This window comes from Neophocaena asiaeorientalis, unplaced genomic scaffold (genome assembly GCF_003031525.2).
Source record: "Neophocaena asiaeorientalis asiaeorientalis breed wild unplaced genomic scaffold, Neophocaena_asiaeorientalis_V1.1 scaffold129, whole genome shotgun sequence".
In the NCBI taxonomy this organism is placed as follows: Eukaryota; Metazoa; Chordata; class Mammalia; order Artiodactyla; family Phocoenidae; genus Neophocaena; species Neophocaena asiaeorientalis.
Window position 1 is genome coordinate 2,775,186 of NW_020172446.1, and position 20,408 is coordinate 2,795,593.

Here is a 20,408-nt window from a genome sequence, read left to right on the forward strand (position 1 = left end):
CTCTCACTGCTGTGGCCTCTCCCGTTGCGGAGCACAGGCTCCGGACACGCAGGCTCAGCAGTCATGGCTCACGGGTCCAGCCACTCCGTGGCATGTGGGATCCTCCCGGACCAGGGGCACGAACCCGTGTCCCCTGCATTGGCAGGTGGACTCTCAACCACTGCGCCACCAGGGAAGCCCGACCCTGATAATTTGATGACTGCCCTCCAGACTGACCCTTCTCTATTTGTGCTCATGTAGAGAAGGTTCAGTGCTCCTCCCCACCCATCCACTCCTACTCCTGGTCTTTGTTCTGTACTGGTGACTGTGCTTATTTCTAGATGCAAGTCCCATTCTGCTGAGTGGATCCTAAAAGATGACAAGAAGGAGATTGGCTCTAATAACTTAGATTTCTCTTGGGCTCATCCTTCCAAGTTCAACAATGGATGTTGAGCGTATTGAGTCTTATTGGGTCTCAGTGAAGTTGTCTCTAATTATTCTTAGAAGATTTTCTGGGTGCTGCTTTATCTGTACTTACCTTGTCCTCATTTCTTTTTTTAAGTTTTAATGATGGCATACATTGAATTTGTCCCCAAGAATAGAAATAGTTGGACTTCCCTGGTGGCGCAGTGGTTGAGAATCCACCTGCCAATGCAGGGGACCCGGGTTTGATCCCTGCTCTGGGAAGATCCCACTTGCCGTGGAGCAACTAAGCCCGCGAGCCACAACTACTGAGGCCGTGTGCCACAACTACCAAAGCCCATGCACCTAGAGCCTGTGCTCCGCAACAAGAGAAGCCACCTCAATGAGAAGCCCACACACTGCAACGAAGAGTAGCCCCCGCTCGACACAACTAGAGAAAGCCAGTGCACAGAAATGAAGACCCAGTGCAGCCATTAAAAAAAAAAAGAAAAAAGAATAGAAATAATCAGTAGAACACCAATGATCTATTACTATAATGTCTATATCACAGTTAAGATCCAAATAGTGTTGTTTTTTAAGTCAACTCAATCAAACTCCACTACTTCAGAATCAATAGCCTCTCTGAAATCATAGTAACACTTAAATATGGTTAAAACTCAAATTCAGAAGTTTGGCTAGTTGAAAAGCTTAATAAATTTCCAACTTGTCCAAATAGAATTACCAAGAGCAAAATTTAGGGACAGTGCACTAGACTTACTAATACTAGACAGTTGTTAGAAAATTTGGAGTCCTGAGATGCAGAAGATGGTGTTCTTCAAAGATGGCTACACAATACCTCCCACCTCACATGCTCCTCTCCCCTCAAGAGGCATTCTTGAATTCCTCTCCCCTTAAATCTGGGCTGGTCTTCATGACTTCTTAAACAATAGAATTTGGCAGAAGTGAAGTTCTGGGATTTTCAAGGACAGGTCATAAGGAGCTGCGCACTTCTCTTGAGATGCTTGCTCTGGGGCAAGTCCGCCACCATGTAAGAAATCCAACTCTCCTGAAACAGCTATGTTGTGAGCAAACCCGAGCTAGCCATGTGGAGAGAGACAGCCACGTTGCCCAGAGCCTAGCTGCTCCAGCCATGCCAGCCCAGGTACCAGACATGTGAGCCAAGTTGCCATCTTGAGCATGAGGTAACAGGGAATCCAGGTCTCTTTCAGGCAGTTTTCCTGTTGTTCTTCTGCCTAGTTAGAGGTTTGTGTCAAATTATACCACCATTGGCCATTGTGGCCTTAACGAGAGTCCTAAGTCTCCTAAGTTTCCACTTAAGTGTTTTGATATGCTTTTTGCCCCTTCAAGAGCTTCTGTGCTGAGGGATTCCTGGTTGACTGGGCAGCAGCCATTCCCACATATCCATGGCTGGCTGTCAGGGATTTTCAGATGTTGATGAACATAATGGACTGGAAACTGCTAGGCAGCTTTTGGCAACAGGAATCCACCTTTTCTTGGCCCTCCTGGGATTCTTCTCTGCTTTACCATCAGCCACATGGAATTCTGCTGAAGCTCAAACCACAAAGCAAAGGGCCAACTGCACACAGAAGAGATCACATTGCACTAAGAAGATTTCTGATACTCTCATTGAGGTCATGGAGAAGCTGTCCTACAAAAGGTAGCTGATCTAGGGCCGCCTCCTGAAGGACAGCTTTTAAAAGCATTTCTTTCAGCTCTATCTGGCTTTAACCTCTGAGGCTACAGCTTGAGGATTCACTATGGCCACAAAATAAACACAAATGCTTATTTCCTAAATCAGAAATAACTACAGAGGGATTACCTGTTGGTCTAACACAGACTACTTTGCAAAATAACAGCCAACTTGGCGGTTGGTTGAGGAGGTTGGACTGTTAAACTTGCAGGGGAGAGGGTGTTGTGACTCCTGTTAGTATCTTCATCCTTTTGTTTCTTTTGTTATATTCTTTAGTAACTTTTTGAGGCAGTGGATGGGGTTAGCTAGTAGTAGAAGGGGTTAGCTCAGGGTTACTTTTTGCTTCAGTGTGGGCTAGTGTTGAAAGACCATCCATACCCATTTAATGTTATGCCAGGGCAGCAGAGAACATACAAGAAAGCTTTAATTTTGTTCCTAGCTCTCACCAGTATTTACTGGGAAGACTGTGGCAACAGAGGCAATCTCTAGCCAATAGTTTCTTAGCTTGGGAATTCAGATGCTTTGAAAATAATGCAATATGGAGGAGAAAAAGAGGGTCTCGTTTTACAACTACCTAAATAATTTACTTAATATTGACACCCAAATTTGCTCACCTTTGTATCTATGCCTTGCTCTATACATTGAAACTTTTGTTCATCATAACAAGGGAATACTAGTGAGTGAGAACCACAGTGGTGTTGTCTTGGTTTTCCAAGGCTTCATCCACAAAGGCCTCAAAGACAGCACCAGATTTTAAAGGTGCCAGTGAAAATATTTAAACATGATTACACAGCATATTCCCCTTGAGAAGTACATCTTGCATTAGAAAAGTCAGCTCAGGAAGTCTAAAGCTTCAGAGCAGAGAAAGATGTTGCTTGTATCACGGTGAAATATGGTCAGTGTTATGTCACTGCTTATGTCAAAGCAACTGAGTAATACCACAAATTAAAAAGAAAACAATTTGCTGATTCACTGCATCCTGGATCAGAATTGCAAACAGAGTTGGTTTTAGTGAGCACAATGAACCCATGGAGAAACATATGGAGAAAGTGTTTGCTACTCTTTTGTCTTTTTTTTTTTTTTTCCAAGTAGGGATAAATGGAAATTCTGGCTATGGTAGAATTTGTAGGTTTTCCCTGAGTGCTTCCCTACTCTCCCTCCCTCCCCTGAAGCCCAACTAAATGAGACTATCATTTTGGCTTTTATTGCCTGAACAAAGCAGGGCAGGCCAGCTAGCCTAGGAGTCCAGCTCTGGGTGTTAATCCCCTAGGTGACCTTGACATCTTGCTGCTGAGACCCCACCTGCAACTGCTCTGATCTTTGAGAGCCTGGGTGTCCTGGAGAGACGTGCTAAGCTTCTGTAGGATATTTGTAAGATTATATGTAAATATTTCTGGGATATTCAGAAATTTTATTGGTGGATGTTTTATAGTTCACAGTAAAATTATAGCATCCTTTGCTATTTAATAATACAACCAATTTGCTTATTAAATTTGGCTTTTAGGGCTTCCCTGGTGGCGCAGTGGTTACGAATCCGCCTGCCAACGCAGGGGAAACGGGTTCAAGCCCAGGCCCGGGAAGGTCCCACATGCCGCAGAGCAACTAAGCCCGTGTGCCACACTACTGAGCCCGTGTGCCACAACTACTGAAGCCCACGCACCTAGAGCCCATGATCTGCAACAAGAGAAGCCACTGCAGTGAGAAGCCCGCGCACTGCAACAAAGAGTAGCTCCCGCTCGCCGCAACTAGAGAAAAGCCCACATGCAGCAGCGAAGACCCAACACAGCCAAAAATAAATAAATAAAATAAATTTATTTTTAAAAATTGGCTTTTAAAAACTCATATGCACTCTTTGAGGCATTGCGAAATAAAAAAACAATCACAGAAACACTTCTAATTTTCAACCACTTTTAACAAATAGGGGCACATACAGTGCCTTTGGAAGGTGAGCTCATCAAATCTATGCGTCTATAGAAATCTTTGCAGGTAATGGGCCTCATACTCCATAACGTGTACAGTACGTGGATAAATGAAGACATTGGTTCTTATGACAATCTTGCTGAATATAGAAAACCCATATAGTAAAGAAATGGTGGAGGAAATCTCCACCACCACGACCCCACCGCCCCCCCCAACCAAAGACGAATGCCCTATGGTATTCATTGTAAAAAGTAGAAACACTCTCAGAGATGTGAGGTCTGCAGAATGACTGAGGCAATACCCATAACACAGTAAGATGAGCTCACTGAAACTGAGCCATGAGGCTGAGCTCTGCCAGAACCCCACAAAAACCAGGAAGGCAAGAAAAATGGGGCATACCTTAGGATCCAGAGAAAAGAAGTCTGTGAAAGGGGTTTGATAACTCCTATTTGTCCGAAGCAGAAACACTTAAAAATTATTTTTAAAACTTCCTGTAATTTAAACATCTTACCTCTACCTTTGTGACACAATCACTATAATTCTTCAAGTTATCCAATTTTTATACAAAGTATTGGACTGGTTGAATGCCATTTTATGTTAGATTGATTTCCTTTATATGGTTTACAATTTTGCTTGCTTTTTGTGTTTGATATGATCAATTTAGTCTACTAAGTTCATTTTTATAAAGACATAATTTATGGGGCTTCCCTGGTGGCTCAGTGGTTAAGAATCCGCCTGCCAATGCAGGGGACACAGGTTCAAGCCCTGGTCCGGGAAGATCCCATATGCTGCGGAACAACTAAGCCCTTGCGCCACAACTACTGAGCCTGCACTCCAGAGCCCGCGAGTCACAACTACTGAAGCCTGCGAGCCACAACTACTGAAAGCCCGCCACCTAGAGCCCGTGCTCCGCAACAAGAGAAGCCACTGCAATGAGAAGCCCACGCACCGCAAAGAAGAGCAGCCCCTGCTCGCCCGCAACTAGAAAAAGCCTGCGCACAGCAACGAAGACCCAACACAGCCAAAAATAATAAATAAATAAAACATAAATAAACTTATTAAAAAAGACATAATTTATTTTGGACGAGTTTTCCTGTAGTGGAGATTTTTATGACTATCTTTTGTTTCCTAACTTTTGTTGACATGGAGAAAGCTGGGAGAAACAGATACAATGGTTTTTGTTTGGGGGGGCTTTTTCTGTTCTGTTGCTTATATTCCATGTCGTACAGTGGAAAGAATGATGAACTTCACTATGAATAGCTTAGGAGAAAAAAGGGAGACCTAAACTTAATTTATAATTAAAATTTAAAATTTAGGTATAGTCCTTCCTTTTATAAGACTTTCCCTGGGAAAAAAAAAAAAAAAAGAGAGAGAGAGAGAGAGAGTTATAATAAATGGAAACAGTTTGTTCATCTAAAAACATTAACTTCTTGGCTCCACCGTAGCACTTTTCTTAATACTCAAAATTTTTTTCTTTTTTTTTTGCGATATGCGGGCCTCTCACTGTTGTGGCCTCTCCCGTTGTGGAGCACAGGCTCCAGACGTGCAGGCTCAGCGGCCATGGCTCACGGGCCCAGCCGCTCCGCGGCATGTGGGATCTTCCCGGACTGGGGCACGAACCCGTGTCCCCTGCATCGGCAGGCGGACTCTTAACCATTGCGCCACCAGGGAAGCCCAATACTCAAAATTTAATACGTATCCAGCTTCACCTACCCTCTACTGAACAGTATGCATTGTTCTTGCTTGTTAAACAGTGTAAACAGCAATTCTTAAATTCCACTGTGATAACAGAGAAACTTAAGCCTACCTACTTTAAAAAAAAGTAAAACCACAATTCACCTAAATGCCAAGAGGTAAGAAAATAAATCAGATTACTAGAGATGATTCATTTGGAGGCCTTTTGTTTGTTTTCTTTTAAATAAAGTGGTGATTGAAAATGAAAAGGCTCTGAAGTAAAAGCCTAGCTCTGCTATCTTTTATTAAAAATTTAGGGAATACAATTTTAGAAACCTCGGTTTATCCAGCAGTTATCTTAATTTGGGCAGTAGAAAAGGAGCAGGGCAAATATCCCTGATGATGGACTTCTAGGTAATTTCCAGGAATGAAATACCACTATTCCTTTTTTCCTCTTGCAAGTCATTTTTCCCAAAGTACACATGGTCCCAGGATTGTTAGATGACTTTTCCATTGTTCTCTTGGTAAGGGGGCAGGATGCATACTTGAATCCTGAACTATTTATTTATTATGATAATAATAATTACTCAAAATTCCCTCCCTGTATGTTTCTGGCTAGGGTGAACTACAAGAGACATTTTTACACAGATCTGGGGTTTGGAAGCAAAGAAGCAACCACTTTTTTTCTTTATAAATTTTATTTATGTATTTATTTATTTTTGGCTGTGTTGGGTCTTCGTTCCTGCATGCAGGCTTTCTCTAGTTGTGGTGAGCGGGGGCAACTCTTCGTTGCGGTGCACAGACTTCTCATTGTAGTGGCTTCTCTTATTGCGGAGCACGGGCTTCAGTAGTTGTGGCACATGGGCTTAGTTGCTCCACAGCATGTGGGATCTTCCCAGACCAGGGCTCGAACCTGTGTCCCCTGCATTGGCAGGTGGATTCCTAACCACTGTACCACAAGGGAAGTCCCAAGAAGCAACCACTTTGTAGCTAACATTATTGCTTATCTGCTGGCTTATCTTGATGGCATGGGACAGTGGCTGGACCTACAACTGCTCCACCTTCCCCTTAATCATTCTCCAGCTTTTTCAGCTCCTGGGTTAGATATATAATGAAGCGGACAGCTTCTCCCACAGGCTATCTATACCATCAAGGTTAGAGGCAGTGAGAAGTGACATGGTTTCAGTCTGTCCTCCTGGGGTTTTAGCTCATGCTTGTAGGTTCCAGGTTGTACTTGCTTTTCCCTACTTTATATCTATCTTCCCTTCCAGGCTGTCTTTGCTGAAGTCTTCAAGCTCCAGGATTAGGTGTGATCACAACAGCTTTACAGAGACTGCTTAAAGAGGCCCCACAATTGCGTAAGATTAGATATGATTTACATGATACACACACACACACAAACACACACACACACCACACACAGCACACCACACACACACCACACCACATACCACACACACACACCACACACACACCACCCACACACCACCCACACACACCACCCACACACACACCACACACACACCACACAAACACACACACACACCACACCACACACACACACCACACACACCACACATGCACACAACCACACACCACACACACACCACACACACACCACCCACACACCACCCACACACCACCCACACACACACCACACACCACACAAACACACACACACCACACACGCCACACACACCACACACACACCACATACCACACACACACCACATCCCACACACACACACACCACACACACCACACATGCACACAACCACACACCACACACACACCACACACGCCACACACACCACACACACACCACATACCACACACACACCACATCCCACACACACACACACCACACACACCACACATGCACACAACCACACACCACACACACACCACACACGCCACACACACCACACACACACCACATACCACACACACACCACATCCCACACACACACACACCACACACACCACACATGCACACAACCACACACCACACACACACCACACACGCCACACACACCACACACACACCACATACCACACACACACCACATCCCACACACACACACACCACACACACCACACATGCACACAACCACACACCACACACACACCACACACGCCACACACACCACACACACACCACATACCACACACACACCACATCCCACACACACACACACCACACACACCACACATGCACACAACCACACACCACACACACACCACACACGCCACACACACCACACACACACCACACACGCACACACACACACCACACACACAGCACACACCGCACACACACACACCACACACATACACACACTACACACCACACACACCACACAAACACACACACCACACACACACCACACACGCCACACACACGCCACAGCACACACACACACACACCCCACACACCCCCACACACACCCCTCACACACACCACACACACACCACACACACCACACCGCACACACACACACCACACACGCACACCACACACACACCACACACACCGCACACACGCACACCACACACACCGCACACACACACCACACATACACACACTACACACCACACACCACACACACACCACACACACACCATACACACCACACACACCACACACACACATCACACAATAGTGCATTCTGCTCCTTCTGCTCCTGTGGGTTCCGAGGCTTCAGCTGGATCCCGGCTGACTGTATTTCATTGGCTCTATGATAGTTGGGTAAATGCATTATCTTCCTTGGGTTTGCACTTCCAAACACTTTATCATTCAGAATAGCGCACTGCAGGTTGGTTATGTACGTTTTGTACTTTGAAGACGAATTAAACTCAATGCCTGAATTTGAAGAACAATAAACTTGATCAAATAAACAGTTTGTTCACATCTTTCAGCTTTTCACAATTGCCTAACTTATAAAAATTGCTCTGGGACAAAATAAAAAGAGATAATATACACATTGTTCTTAGAAATATGGAGGTAGACATCAGAAGAGAACAATTTAACCAGTTGACCAGTTGCCTCTGGGTGGCAGGAAGTGATGATAAGGGCATCCGGAGATGCTGCTTTTGGTAGAAGACTTTTTAAGCATCATTTGACTCCCTAAACTAGCTGAATGGAATATTTTGATAAAAATAAGCATTGTTACAAGAAATTTTTAATAAAAAGCCAAGTTCTGTGCCACCTATTTGTAATAGGGCAGGCAAACAGAAAGGAAATAGTGGACTTCCCTGGTGGTCCAGTGGTTAAGCCTCTGTGCTCCCAACGCAGGGAAACTGGGTTCAATCCCTGGTTAGGGAAATAGATCCTGCGTGCCACAACTAAGAGTTCACATGCCGCAACTAAAGATCCCACACATGGCAACAAAGATCCTGCGTGCCACAACCAAGACCCGGCACAGCCAAATAAATTATTAAAAAAAAAAAAAAAAGAAGAAGAAGACGAAGAAGAAAGGAAATAGGAAAGGTTATCGTTTGAATTGGACAGTAGAATTTAGTTCTGGAGAGGTTCCAATACAAGTTGAAAGGAAGGTCAAGTTTGGGGAGGAATATGAAATAGTAAGATTTCAAGGGATAAGAGGATGAGCTCTTCCTTCTTTTAAGACTCATTTGCTACAAAAAGAAAATCTTGGCAACAAGTGTCTCTCCTCCACAGCTCTCTGCCTTCTCTTATCTGTATCTTGTGAGCTAAATGAATGAAAATTTAAGAAGTTATTGAAACAAGATAATACATTGAAGCAGCTCCTTTCAGAGCCATGTTTCATGGACTTGAGGAGCCTTGAGTTCTGGGACTGGTATAGTGACAGCCATAAACAATAATTTTCACTTAAGAAAAAACTTTAATTCCTCTCACAGCTTAATTATGTTTTAGCCTCATTTATTTCCTTTTCATGACTCAAGCCCTTGGATTTCAACTTCTTGCCAATTCTTCCACATCCTCAATTTGACCTTTCCCTTAGCATTTATTATTTTCCACCCAAGTTCACATATAGAAACATAATTTGGGAATATCAGGACTAATTTAAGTCAAGGCATTGGTGAAAAAAGTTAAGGGGTAGTTAACCCCTTAACAATGCCCTCCCCCAAAGGAGTAAATGCATGAGAGGTTTTTTTTAAAGAGAAAAAAGATAAGGTTGGGAGGAAAACAACAAGAAAGACATAAAGAAAAGTTCATGGAAAATGGTTCTACTCTGGCAGAAGAAAAACAAATTGTATATTCAGCAGCTTCACTAGTCCTATTTCAAAGCAATAAAATAGTTAGGTTTTATCTAACTCATTCACTTGTATCCATTTTAGAACTGCCTGCTTCTCCATCGTTCAGAGCTTATTCCTTACATCATTTGGTAATTCCAGCTACATAAATTTCTAATGAGTCCAATGAAGCCTGAGAGCTGAATGAAAAGTATTACATTACTATCCTGCCTTTATACATAGTTTTTCCTTCTAGAGACATAAAGCATTTCACACATACTTTCTCTTTTACTCAGCAGGCATTTCTAAGAGTGGAACAGCAGGCTGCATGCCCTAAGTCATGTGAATTGTCAGCAAGAGAGACCCAAATTCCAGACTTCAAGTTCTGGACTTTTTCCACTGAACTCTGGCACCACTCTAGATCCAAATGATGTACTTTCCAGACTGTGGTTCCTTCTGATTGATGACTGTTCAAGGGATCCCTCCTAGAGACCTTTCTCTAGGTCAGTTTCATTCTGTGATCAACCCCTCTGGTAAAAATCCTCCACTAGTTACAAATTCGGTTAATGTCTGTTCTTCCTGACTTCTCATCAAAGAGTTTCTACCCTGGCGTCATGGTCACATTTGCAGATTCTTTCCTGAGATGGGAATTGTCTGGGCCTGAAGACAAGCTCTTTTATGAGACTACCTACACTCTAAATTCCTTCTCAAGTTTTTATTCCCTTTGAGAGATGTTTGTTTGAAATCACTCTTGGTTTGAAATCACTTTTTCCAAGAGAAGAAATCAAGAGCTTGGCAAACAATGAGAGATTTTGTCTGTTGGCTTATTCATTGACTCAAGGACTTTCACTATTCCCTGCTCTGCGACTCTGAAAATAATTTCTTTGTGCTTTCAAATTGCCTATCAATAAAATTGGAATCTCTCCAGTGATAATGACTAATTTAAAAATATTTTAAAGCATTGATATCAGAGGGGGTCCCAACTTCTGAAACATCATTTACTACCCACAATCCTTACATTTATTGACAAAGAAAATGATTAGAATTTGTGTGTGTGTGTGTGTGTGTGTGTAATGGGCTGTGTTGGGGGTGAAATGGTAAATGAATTATCCAAAATTAGTGATGTTATCAGACAAGCCATTTAGAAGAAGGATATGTCACTTGCTAGCTCCTCATGTGATATGGGTCCATTAACCTTTGGCTATATTTCAATAAATAAAATTGGAAGACAGAACACTTATTTCCCCATTTGAAGGTGTTCCCCAGATACTTTACAAAACTTATGCATTAAAATATATGATACAATGGACCATGGAGATGGCAGCACCATGGCTGAGGCAGTGTGAGAACTGTAGGGTGGGACGTCCATGGAAGTTGAAGGAGGAAGTGTTTATGAATGACCTGCTGAAATGTGAAAAGAAGATGATATTCTCCAAGGCATCAGGCTGCTGGAGGACCTGCTGCCCAAAGGGAGCAAAAAGGAGCAATAGGTCTATATCTTCTACTTGGCTGAGGGTACTGCCAGCTCAAGGAATGGGAAAAGACCCTAAGATATATACAGGGGCTGCTGCAGGCAGAGCAGTCAGGCTAAGGAGCTGAAGAAAGGAGAAAACTGTCTCTGTCTCTCCTCCCACATCATCTCCTGTCCCCCCACTCCCCACCATCCCTCTCTCTATCCCCACCTCGCTTTGCTCCTCATCCCAAGTCCCTCTGAATTCCTGCTTATTAAGATTCCTCCCCCTCCCCTCACTTTAGGCCCTTTCAATCTCCCCGTTAATGGTCTCCCTCCAAGCAGGTCCCCCTCAGCCTCCGCTCACCTCCCCACCCCCTCACCAAAGGCCTTCCTGGTAAGATTTAGGAGCTAGCCAAGTCGATTTATAAATTCTCTCAGCATGTCTAATTTGGGAACTTCAATTTTTTAAACCAATTTCTCGAACTTTGCCATTGCTCTAATCATGTCACAGTACGATGCAAAATAAAATAAGGGCCGAATGGTACTTATGCAGGGAAGAGAGACGGAACGAGGGGCCTACAACGCGAATCCACTTGTGTCCCTTTGTGAGGCGATGAGAAAACTAAGGAAACCCATGACTGGGCAAAGCAGGCAGAGATAGTAATGGCTCAGGATCCTTTGATTTTTTGAACGGTGGCAAAATCAAACTAGAACCCAGGTCTCCAAATGTATAATTTCATGGTGTCAGTGAAGCACATGAGCTTAAGAAGTTGGAAGGGGAGTTCACAGTCTGGCTCTGCCTCTTAGGAGTGTGAGAATTGAGGAAAGCTACTTAGCCTCTTTGGAAATGTTTCTCCTTTTGTGAAATGGGATACATTTGCTGCAGGATTAAATGAGCTAACCTGGCAAGGGCCAAACTGAGTTAAAAGTCAGTCTTTGCCCCAGCCTCCTCAGCCCTTTGCTTGACAGGTGGAGCAAGCCACAAGGATTGCACAACTCTTAGATTCCCAGGTCACATCAAGGGAAGGAAGGTGGCCAAATCTTTATCAGGAATTTAAACCTGGCTTGTTTGCCCCTGGCTCAAACTTATCACTGTGCTGGGGTAATTCTCCAACCCTCTCTGGAACTCAGTTCATTCCTCTGTGGGATGAAGAAATACAATCTATGCCTTTAAGACACGGGTTAGATAAGAACCAATTAATGTTTATAAAATACAGTGTTACCCAAGGATGAGAGTACAGGGTCAAAATGCATTTTCAATACATGCTATTATAGGTCAGGGTAATGTTTCCCAAATTGTGGAGTTTGAATTGCTGGTGGTATACAAAACAGTTTTTGGCTGCCGCATAAAATGACAAAAAATATGTAGAGAGAAAGTGACTCCCTTTCAATTGTCTTTAATTACATCAAGAAGTAATTCTCATTTGGAGTCTCTAATACTTGTTTCTCTCTTTAAAAAGAGAGTAAACCTTGGGAGCCATGCCTTCAGCAAGAGGAGGAATTAAGGAGAATTTAGAAATATTTCCAAAGTTTTAATTTTTATGTTTGTCTTCTAGTTATAGCAAATAACACTGGTTTCCCATTTATGATAATGGCAACCTTTTTTCTTAAGAGTAAATGGAAGTTTTTTAAAAAATAAATTTATTTATTTTGGGCTGTGTTGGGTCTTCGTTGCTGCATGTGGGCTTTCTCTAGTTGTGGGAAGCAGGGGCTACTCTTCGTTGCAGTGGGCAGGCTCCTTATTGCGGTAGCTTCTCTTGTTGTGGAGCACGGGCTCTAGGCGCACAGGTTCAGTAGTTGTGGCTCGTGTGCTCTAGAGCACAGGCTTAGTAGTTGTAGCACACGGGCTTAGTTGCTCTGCGGCATGTGGGATCTTCCACCAGGGCTCGAACCCATGTCCCCTGCATTGGCAGGTGGTTTCTTAACCACTGCACCACCACGGAAGCCCGGAAGTTTTAAAATACATTACATATTAGAAAATTTTTAATTTTAAAAATAGGGAATTCCCTGGCGGTCCAGAGGTTAGGACTCTGCGCTCTCACTACTGAGGGCCCGGGTTCAATCCTGGGTTGGGGAACTAAGATCCCACAAGTGGCAAGGCATGGGCAAAAAAACCAAAACAAAACAAATAAACTTGATTCAAATAAAAATATTAATACTAACATAAATGATATGTGGATTTGGACAAATTGAAAAGGTAGTTTTCAAATGACTGAAGTTTGGGAAACACTGGCCTCATGGATGAGGAGTCCAGGGACCTGTATTCTAGCCCTGCCTCTGGTAGAAACCTACCATGTGACTTTGGTGAAGCTGAGCCTCAGCATCTTCATCTGGAACTAACAGGGCTTGCTCAGTTGGTCCCTAAGGAAACTTCCGGCTCTAGTATCCTATCATTTGAAGCAGATGATTAAGACATTTTCTGTTTTCTGGTTAAGAATCAGTTGTCCTGTTTTCTCTCCATAACCCCCTTCAGGCACTTGATACCTAATCGAAAAGAAATATGAATCTCCATTTTATTAACACTCATAAGTTTAACTAACGCATATGTTGTTCCAAAAATGCAAAAGAAAGGAAGGACTTCTTTGTAATGGAAAGAATACTGGATTTTGAGGGAGATGACACTCATTCTGGTCCTCAAATTTGTCATTTACTGAAAATGTGATCTTAGGTAACCTTAAGTTCTCTTTAGCACTAAAATTCTATGAAATGCAAACAAGTCTATAAAAAGGAAGTAGATCAGCTGAGAATTCACTGCCTTTCCTTTCTAACTGAGATATTTAATACCCCACAGTACGATTTTAATATAGACTCAGAGCTGAAAGGAGATCTTCATTTTAACTCTCATTTTGATACTAGCATTGTACTTGGTACATAGTAGGTAATCAATAAATATTTAATGAATAAATAAAAAGTGGCTTCTCATGAACATGAGGCCAAGAAGAAACACATTTCATCAGGTAAGAATTTAATCAATTCAAAGGGAGTTAATTGAGCACCTACCATTTGGCAGCCATATTTGCCAAGCATTATACCTTTTATCTTCCATAAATAGCAAGATGAAAAAGACACGGCTTCTGTCTTCTACTAACTAATGACACTTTGAGGGGAGATGACATGTATACAAATAACCACAGTATGGTAAAAGAACTACAGTGCAATGTGAAAAGTGCCAGGCCCCTCATGAGCAGAACTGTGCCCCATCTTCATTCTTTTACTAACTAGTTGTATGAATATGAGAAACTCATTTGTAGAGTCAAATATCAGTTTCATCACCTGTAAAATAAGGTTACACTGTATGATCTCTAAGGTCCCTTCCAGCTATGAATCTGAAAATGATTCTATGCCTCTGAGAAATTAGTTTAAATGCTAGTCTTGAAGACTCCTAACTATACATCGGAGATTATTTCTTCAATACACTTATTTTTCCAGGTAAGAATAATAAGCAAAATCACACAATTTTTTTTTTATTGGCTTCAATCACAATTGCCTTAATCTTTGAACTCTCCTACTAGCAAACTTTCGAATTTGATTTCTTTTGATTTTTGTAAAGACAGTAATAGGAACACCTGCTTTCTCAATTTACCTCAAATACCCTAGTGGGAAGTTAGATGAAAGAGTCAATTCAATTCCATTCAACAAACATCTATTGAATATCAATTATGTGCAAAATCCTAAAAATGACTCCAAGATAAAGAAAAGTCGTGGCCCTCAAGGAGCCTAAAACCAAGTAGAGAAAATGAAACATTTTCATTTTAACAAGAAAATTCATTTCATAGAAAGGAGAAAACAAATTCAGAAAGTAAAACAATATGGAAGATTAAAAAAGAACTTAAAAAGAAACGATATGGAGGAGGGTTGGAAATCAGTCAGAAATTCCTCAGCCTAAAAGAAACGATGACCCATATGTTAGCAAGTAAAGGTATCAGTTGGAAGATCTTGCATTCAAATCCATTCCACCAGGGCAAGACCGGCTGGGGCCAGCAGCTCAGTAGAGATAGCTTATGAGCTGTCCGCAGGACTCTCTGGGTCCCCAGAGAAGGACTCAAATTCCAGCCAATGCTGGCACCCTCCAACAGAAGGGAGAAAGAAACAGCTGACTTAAAAAGTTGCCCCCAAAGTCAGGCAACTGAAGTTGAGAAGAGTACAGAAGCATTTCCCAAACAAAGAATAGAGGGGAGGACAAGTAAGAGAAACCCTTGCCTTTCATGCAGTCGGTGAAAGATAATTTTCTTCTCCCTCATAATCTCTACAGATGGTCATAGGCAGGAACATTCAGAAAAATGAAAATGCAAAGCTCTATCGGAGGAAGAGAAAAATGATTGATATGAGGAAAATCTCCATCACTGCATGGAATATTCCATTTTATACAGATTTCTCCTGAAGGTCCAGGACTGAGCTAAAGGACTGAGCCTGCGTGTAGGTGCCCTGAGTTTGCGGGTAAGGAGAGGAGAAGGGGATGGAGCTGAGTCAGCTCAGCAACAAGCTCTGGGAATCCTACAGAACACTGGAGACAGGGTCTCCGCTTACCCTTTTAGATATAATACGATAATTTCCTATAGGCTGCCAGGAGCGTTCTGGCTCAGACATAGATGTAGAAACATCTAGACTGGCTACACCATTTTCCACACTTTCGGCCATTCTGGGTATAGTTGTAAACTAAGATCAAATTATACATCTTTGAAAACCTGATACTAACGTTCTGCTCATACCACACTGTCAAACACCTCACAAAAAATGTGAAATCAGGAGGAAAAGTGAAAAATAAGACAGCAGGGTAAAAGTAGGGGCATTTCTAGACACTTCATCCCCAGCAAGACTACCACAGACAAAAGGAGTTGCCTCCAGAATTTTCCTCTGGGCTCTATTATTTTTTCTGTATGTTCTACAACTATCAAGGTATCTACTACAGTTTATTAATGCACATGTTTGTGTGTATAAATTATGCTTGTCCAGCTAAATTCTGAGCAAATTCCACACTCTTCAATCCAGGATCCCAGACTTAACTCCACAAATCCCAAGATCCGAAACTCCTGCTCTAGGACCCAAGCACTGAATAACTTTGGGCAAATTCCTAGGCTTAGCCTGGGGGAGCTGTAGCAAGAATAGCAAAAAGGTCCAAAAAGCAAAACAAACAGGCACACAAGCAACTTTCCTATTGCTTAAACAATGAGGCTGTTCGTAACTTTTTTTTGTTTGGTCTCTGTCAATAGTGAGTCAAAAGACTATGGCGATCTTTTTCATCTTTGAGATTTAACCACACTAGAGGACAATAAAATATTTGGGATTTTGGATGTTGGTTTGTTGTTCTGTTTTTGTTTTGTTTTGTTTTGTTTTTCTGGTGGTGGTAGGCTTCAAACTCCTGTTGTACAATTATTAGTGGGTTTCTTTTTTTAAAGTCATGTTTGATTGTTATTTTAAGTAAACATTGCTTCCCTTTAGTTATAGGAAGGGAACACTTACTTTCTACTCTCACCAGGATATATATTCAGAAACAAGATCCTGCAAGAATCCTTCCCAATTTAAAGCTAATTTAGGGGTTTGTCTGTAACTTCAGAGACAACCCACTTGCATTGTTCTAACTTTTGGTGAATATGGAGTCTCCCAAAACAGGCCACAATTTTGAACTGTATACATTCATAACATCAAGGGGAATATACCTACACTGTCCATATGAGTAATGAGAGTTTAATTACAGGAGAAGCCCACCTTTCTGCACTATTAAATATTATGTATTCTGAAGAAGGAAAGGAAAAAAACTCACCTCCAAATGAAGTTAAAATTACCTACAATGATGTGGTGCAAGGTTTATCTACATAGGAAACTATTATTTTATCGTGAGAAAGAAAAAAAGCATGACACAAAATTTTATATTGTATTCTAGTCCAAAATTCTAATTATTTACATATAAAATGGTTATATTTATTGTCCTTAAACAAAAGAATGTAATAATTTTTGCTTCCCCTCTCTAATGCTATGTACTTCTCTGTCAGTATAAGAAAACAGTGTAGAAAAATACATCCTTAAGAGATATAACTACATGAAAATGCCAAATTGTGTTTTTGTTGTTGTTGTTTGTTTCTTTTTGGCCAAGCTGCGTGGCTTGCTGGATCTTAGTTCCCCGACCAGGGACTGAATCCACACCCTTAGCAGTGAGAGCATGGAATCCTAACCACTGGACCCCCAGGGAATTCCCAATGCCAAACTGTTAATACAACATTTTGCTGAGAGGTGAGAAAATGGAATAACACAGGATGTAAATTTTTTAAAAATTATATTTCAAGATAGTAAATGTTGGTTCAAAAATTTTAAAAGAAATGATATCCACATAAAAAAATCATGACTAAATCACCCTTAGTAGATAACCACACAGCAGCAATGTTTTCTGAATAACTCAAGAATGAGATTCAAGAAAACGGGTTTTTAGTGGTTGGATCAACTTTGTTTTGGAAGTGAATGCTTTCCAGAACTTTTACTTATGATTTTGATTATACATATACTTGATGTTATTTTTATGGCTCTTTGCCAATCCCTTATATTTTATGAGGTTTTGATCTTTCACTTTTGCAGGTAGCTGGGATTATTATGTAGAAAAATAGTATCTAACACATATCTTACTCTTAGTATCTGACACTCTGTTGCCAGACCCTGTTCTAAATGTTTTTCTCATATTAACTCACTTAATTCTCAAAACTGTGAAGTAGGTAATATTACCATCTCCATTTTACAGATGAAAAGATTGAGGCATAGGGAGGTTAACAAATTTGCCCAAGGACACACAGCTAGTAAAATTTTAAAAGCCTAGGAGGAAATGCACCAAGGTATTGATGGCGGTTTCTTAGGGTGTGGGGTTATAAAGGAGTGTTAAGAGAGATGACATGACAAGCTCTTGAATTAAGACAGTGGCAGCTGTTTTGGAACAGAGAAGACAGACTCCAGAACGTTTAAGAGAAAATACTGGCAGGGCTCAGGGACTGATTCATGCCACATGGGGTTGGGGGAGAGTGGCCTGAGTCTAAAAACACTCCAGCTTCTGGCTTGGGTGACTGGATGGACATGCTCACTAGGGTAGGGAATACAACAGATGGAGCAGCTTTGGGAGAGAAGATTGTTCTCAGTTGTGACATATCAGGCTTTATTGTAAGTATCTGAATATGTAAATCTGAAGCCCAAGAAAGAAGGCAGGTCTGGACTTGAGAGTCTTCACACAGAGCTGGTAATTAAACCCCAAAGAGAGGTTGTCATAACGCAGGGAGAGTGTGGAAGAAGAAAAACAGCTGTGGAACAAGAATAAAACTCAGGAGAATCTCAGCTTTATGGGATATGCAGGCGATAAGAGAGCCATTCGGATTTGACATTAACATAGCAAATATAAATATGAAATGCCACGTACGTATTTACTTCTCATGGTAGGGTTCATTTATGAGAGACAAGGTAGCATGGAAGTAGGGAAGGGCAGTAGACAAGTTTGGGTTCAAATCTAGCACTTTATCACTTCGGAGCTCTGTAACTATCGTCAAATTACTAACTGATGGTAAAATATAAATGATTAACACACTGCTCATACTGCTGTGGGTATTAAATGGGTTAATCCACAAAAGCACTTATATGGCACGGTGCCTGACATGTAGCATGGACCCAATAAATAGTACATATTATCACTAATGAGTATGCAAGTCATACAATTATTTTTCATTCCATTGTCATACTTTGCCAGTTGAGGAAATGGTCTGGAAGTCTGTTGACTAGCAGTAATAAACTAGAGTGGAATGAAACAATTGTACGAAAAAGTCACCAAAACAATTCACAGACACTCAAGAACTGGTATTTTCCATGAATTTGTTTGGTACGGTACATGTAAACAGAAGTACTAGCAGTTCGTTAGAAGAATTAGCAGGGACTGATAGAAATATTGGTATCTGAGCTACAAGACTGCATTAAATTTTTTCTTTTGTTCTACTATAAATATTCAACAACTAGCCCCAGTATCTGGCACAGAGTAAGCCATCAATAAATATGTTGACTGAATGTAACAAAATGATTTTTTTAAAAAAAGGAGGGGGGATGATTTCTTGTACCTGGTATTAAACATCTCACCATTGGAAGAATTATCCTTATGCAAAGAAAAAGATGAAGTAGCCATGCCTAGGTGCTGTCACTTGAGATGTCTCAAAAGAGTTTGGCTATGCAACTCCTCTCCCATCAGCATCTGTTGCATATTTGAAATTCCCAGCCTTAGTTGTCCTCCTTTGGAACTAGGTTTAGAGTCCACAGAAGAGCCAATTAAAATGCAAATATGTCATCTGTATACGGGAACCAACTTGGCTTCTGGCAGACACTGACACGTTTATCAGCTCTGCTGTGTGAATGGTTAGCTGCCTCCCGGAGGCCTAGACCTTGGGCGCAGGAAGGGCTGCTTCTCAGCAGACACAGTGAGGTCTGCTTTGGCCAGTGGCAGGGCCACTGCTGACCGCCAGCCTCGCTGCAGCCCCGAGGCAGGCCCAATTGCAGGAAGCAGCCAGGACAAAGACAGCCCCGGGAGGTCTCATGGTGGGGCGGGACGCCATCATGCCCGGGTCTCCCTGTTCCTAAATTCGGGTCACCTCGGCCCTTCCAAAAACCGGCTGGCTCTCGTCAGAACGTTCGCGGCCGGGCGTGTGGGTGCATAGCGATGTTCATTGTCTTCTCACTGTTTTCATCACTGCAACCTCCAGTTCCCCGGCACATGAGGGCCGGGGAGGTGGCCAAACCGAGTTAAAACCTGAAACGTCTTTTTTGTTCTTTACAGTTCAGTCAGTTTAAATTCCATGCAATCTTTACGGTGCGAGATAATATGTATTATACAATTCTGTGTGCCTTTTCAAAGGCTCTTCAACTTACAAATACCATGCTGGCCTCCCGGCCGGGAAAATAAGACAATTAAAACGAACAGTCGGTAAGCTCCAACCCAGCGTTTGGGTCTGGGCTGCGCCTGCTGCCTCCCCTTCCTCCTCCGCCCCGGCGCTCTTCCGGCTCCCCTTTCGCGTCCCCAGGACAACGCCCGCGCGCACCCGGAGA

The 20,408-nt window shown here is 42.1% G+C and overlaps 1 long non-coding RNA gene across 1 annotated transcript in view; it reads right to left on the reverse strand.

Moving 5' to 3' along the window:
• Positions 1-20,315, reverse strand: part of LOC112394466 (uncharacterized) — a 31,539-nt gene extending 11,224 nt beyond the window's left edge. The window contains exon 1 of the long non-coding RNA XR_003002147.1: positions 19,430-20,315. This is a non-coding gene — a long non-coding RNA (uncharacterized LOC112394466). The remainder of the gene's footprint in view (positions 1-19,429) is intronic.
• Positions 20,316-20,408: the final 93 nt, after the last annotated feature.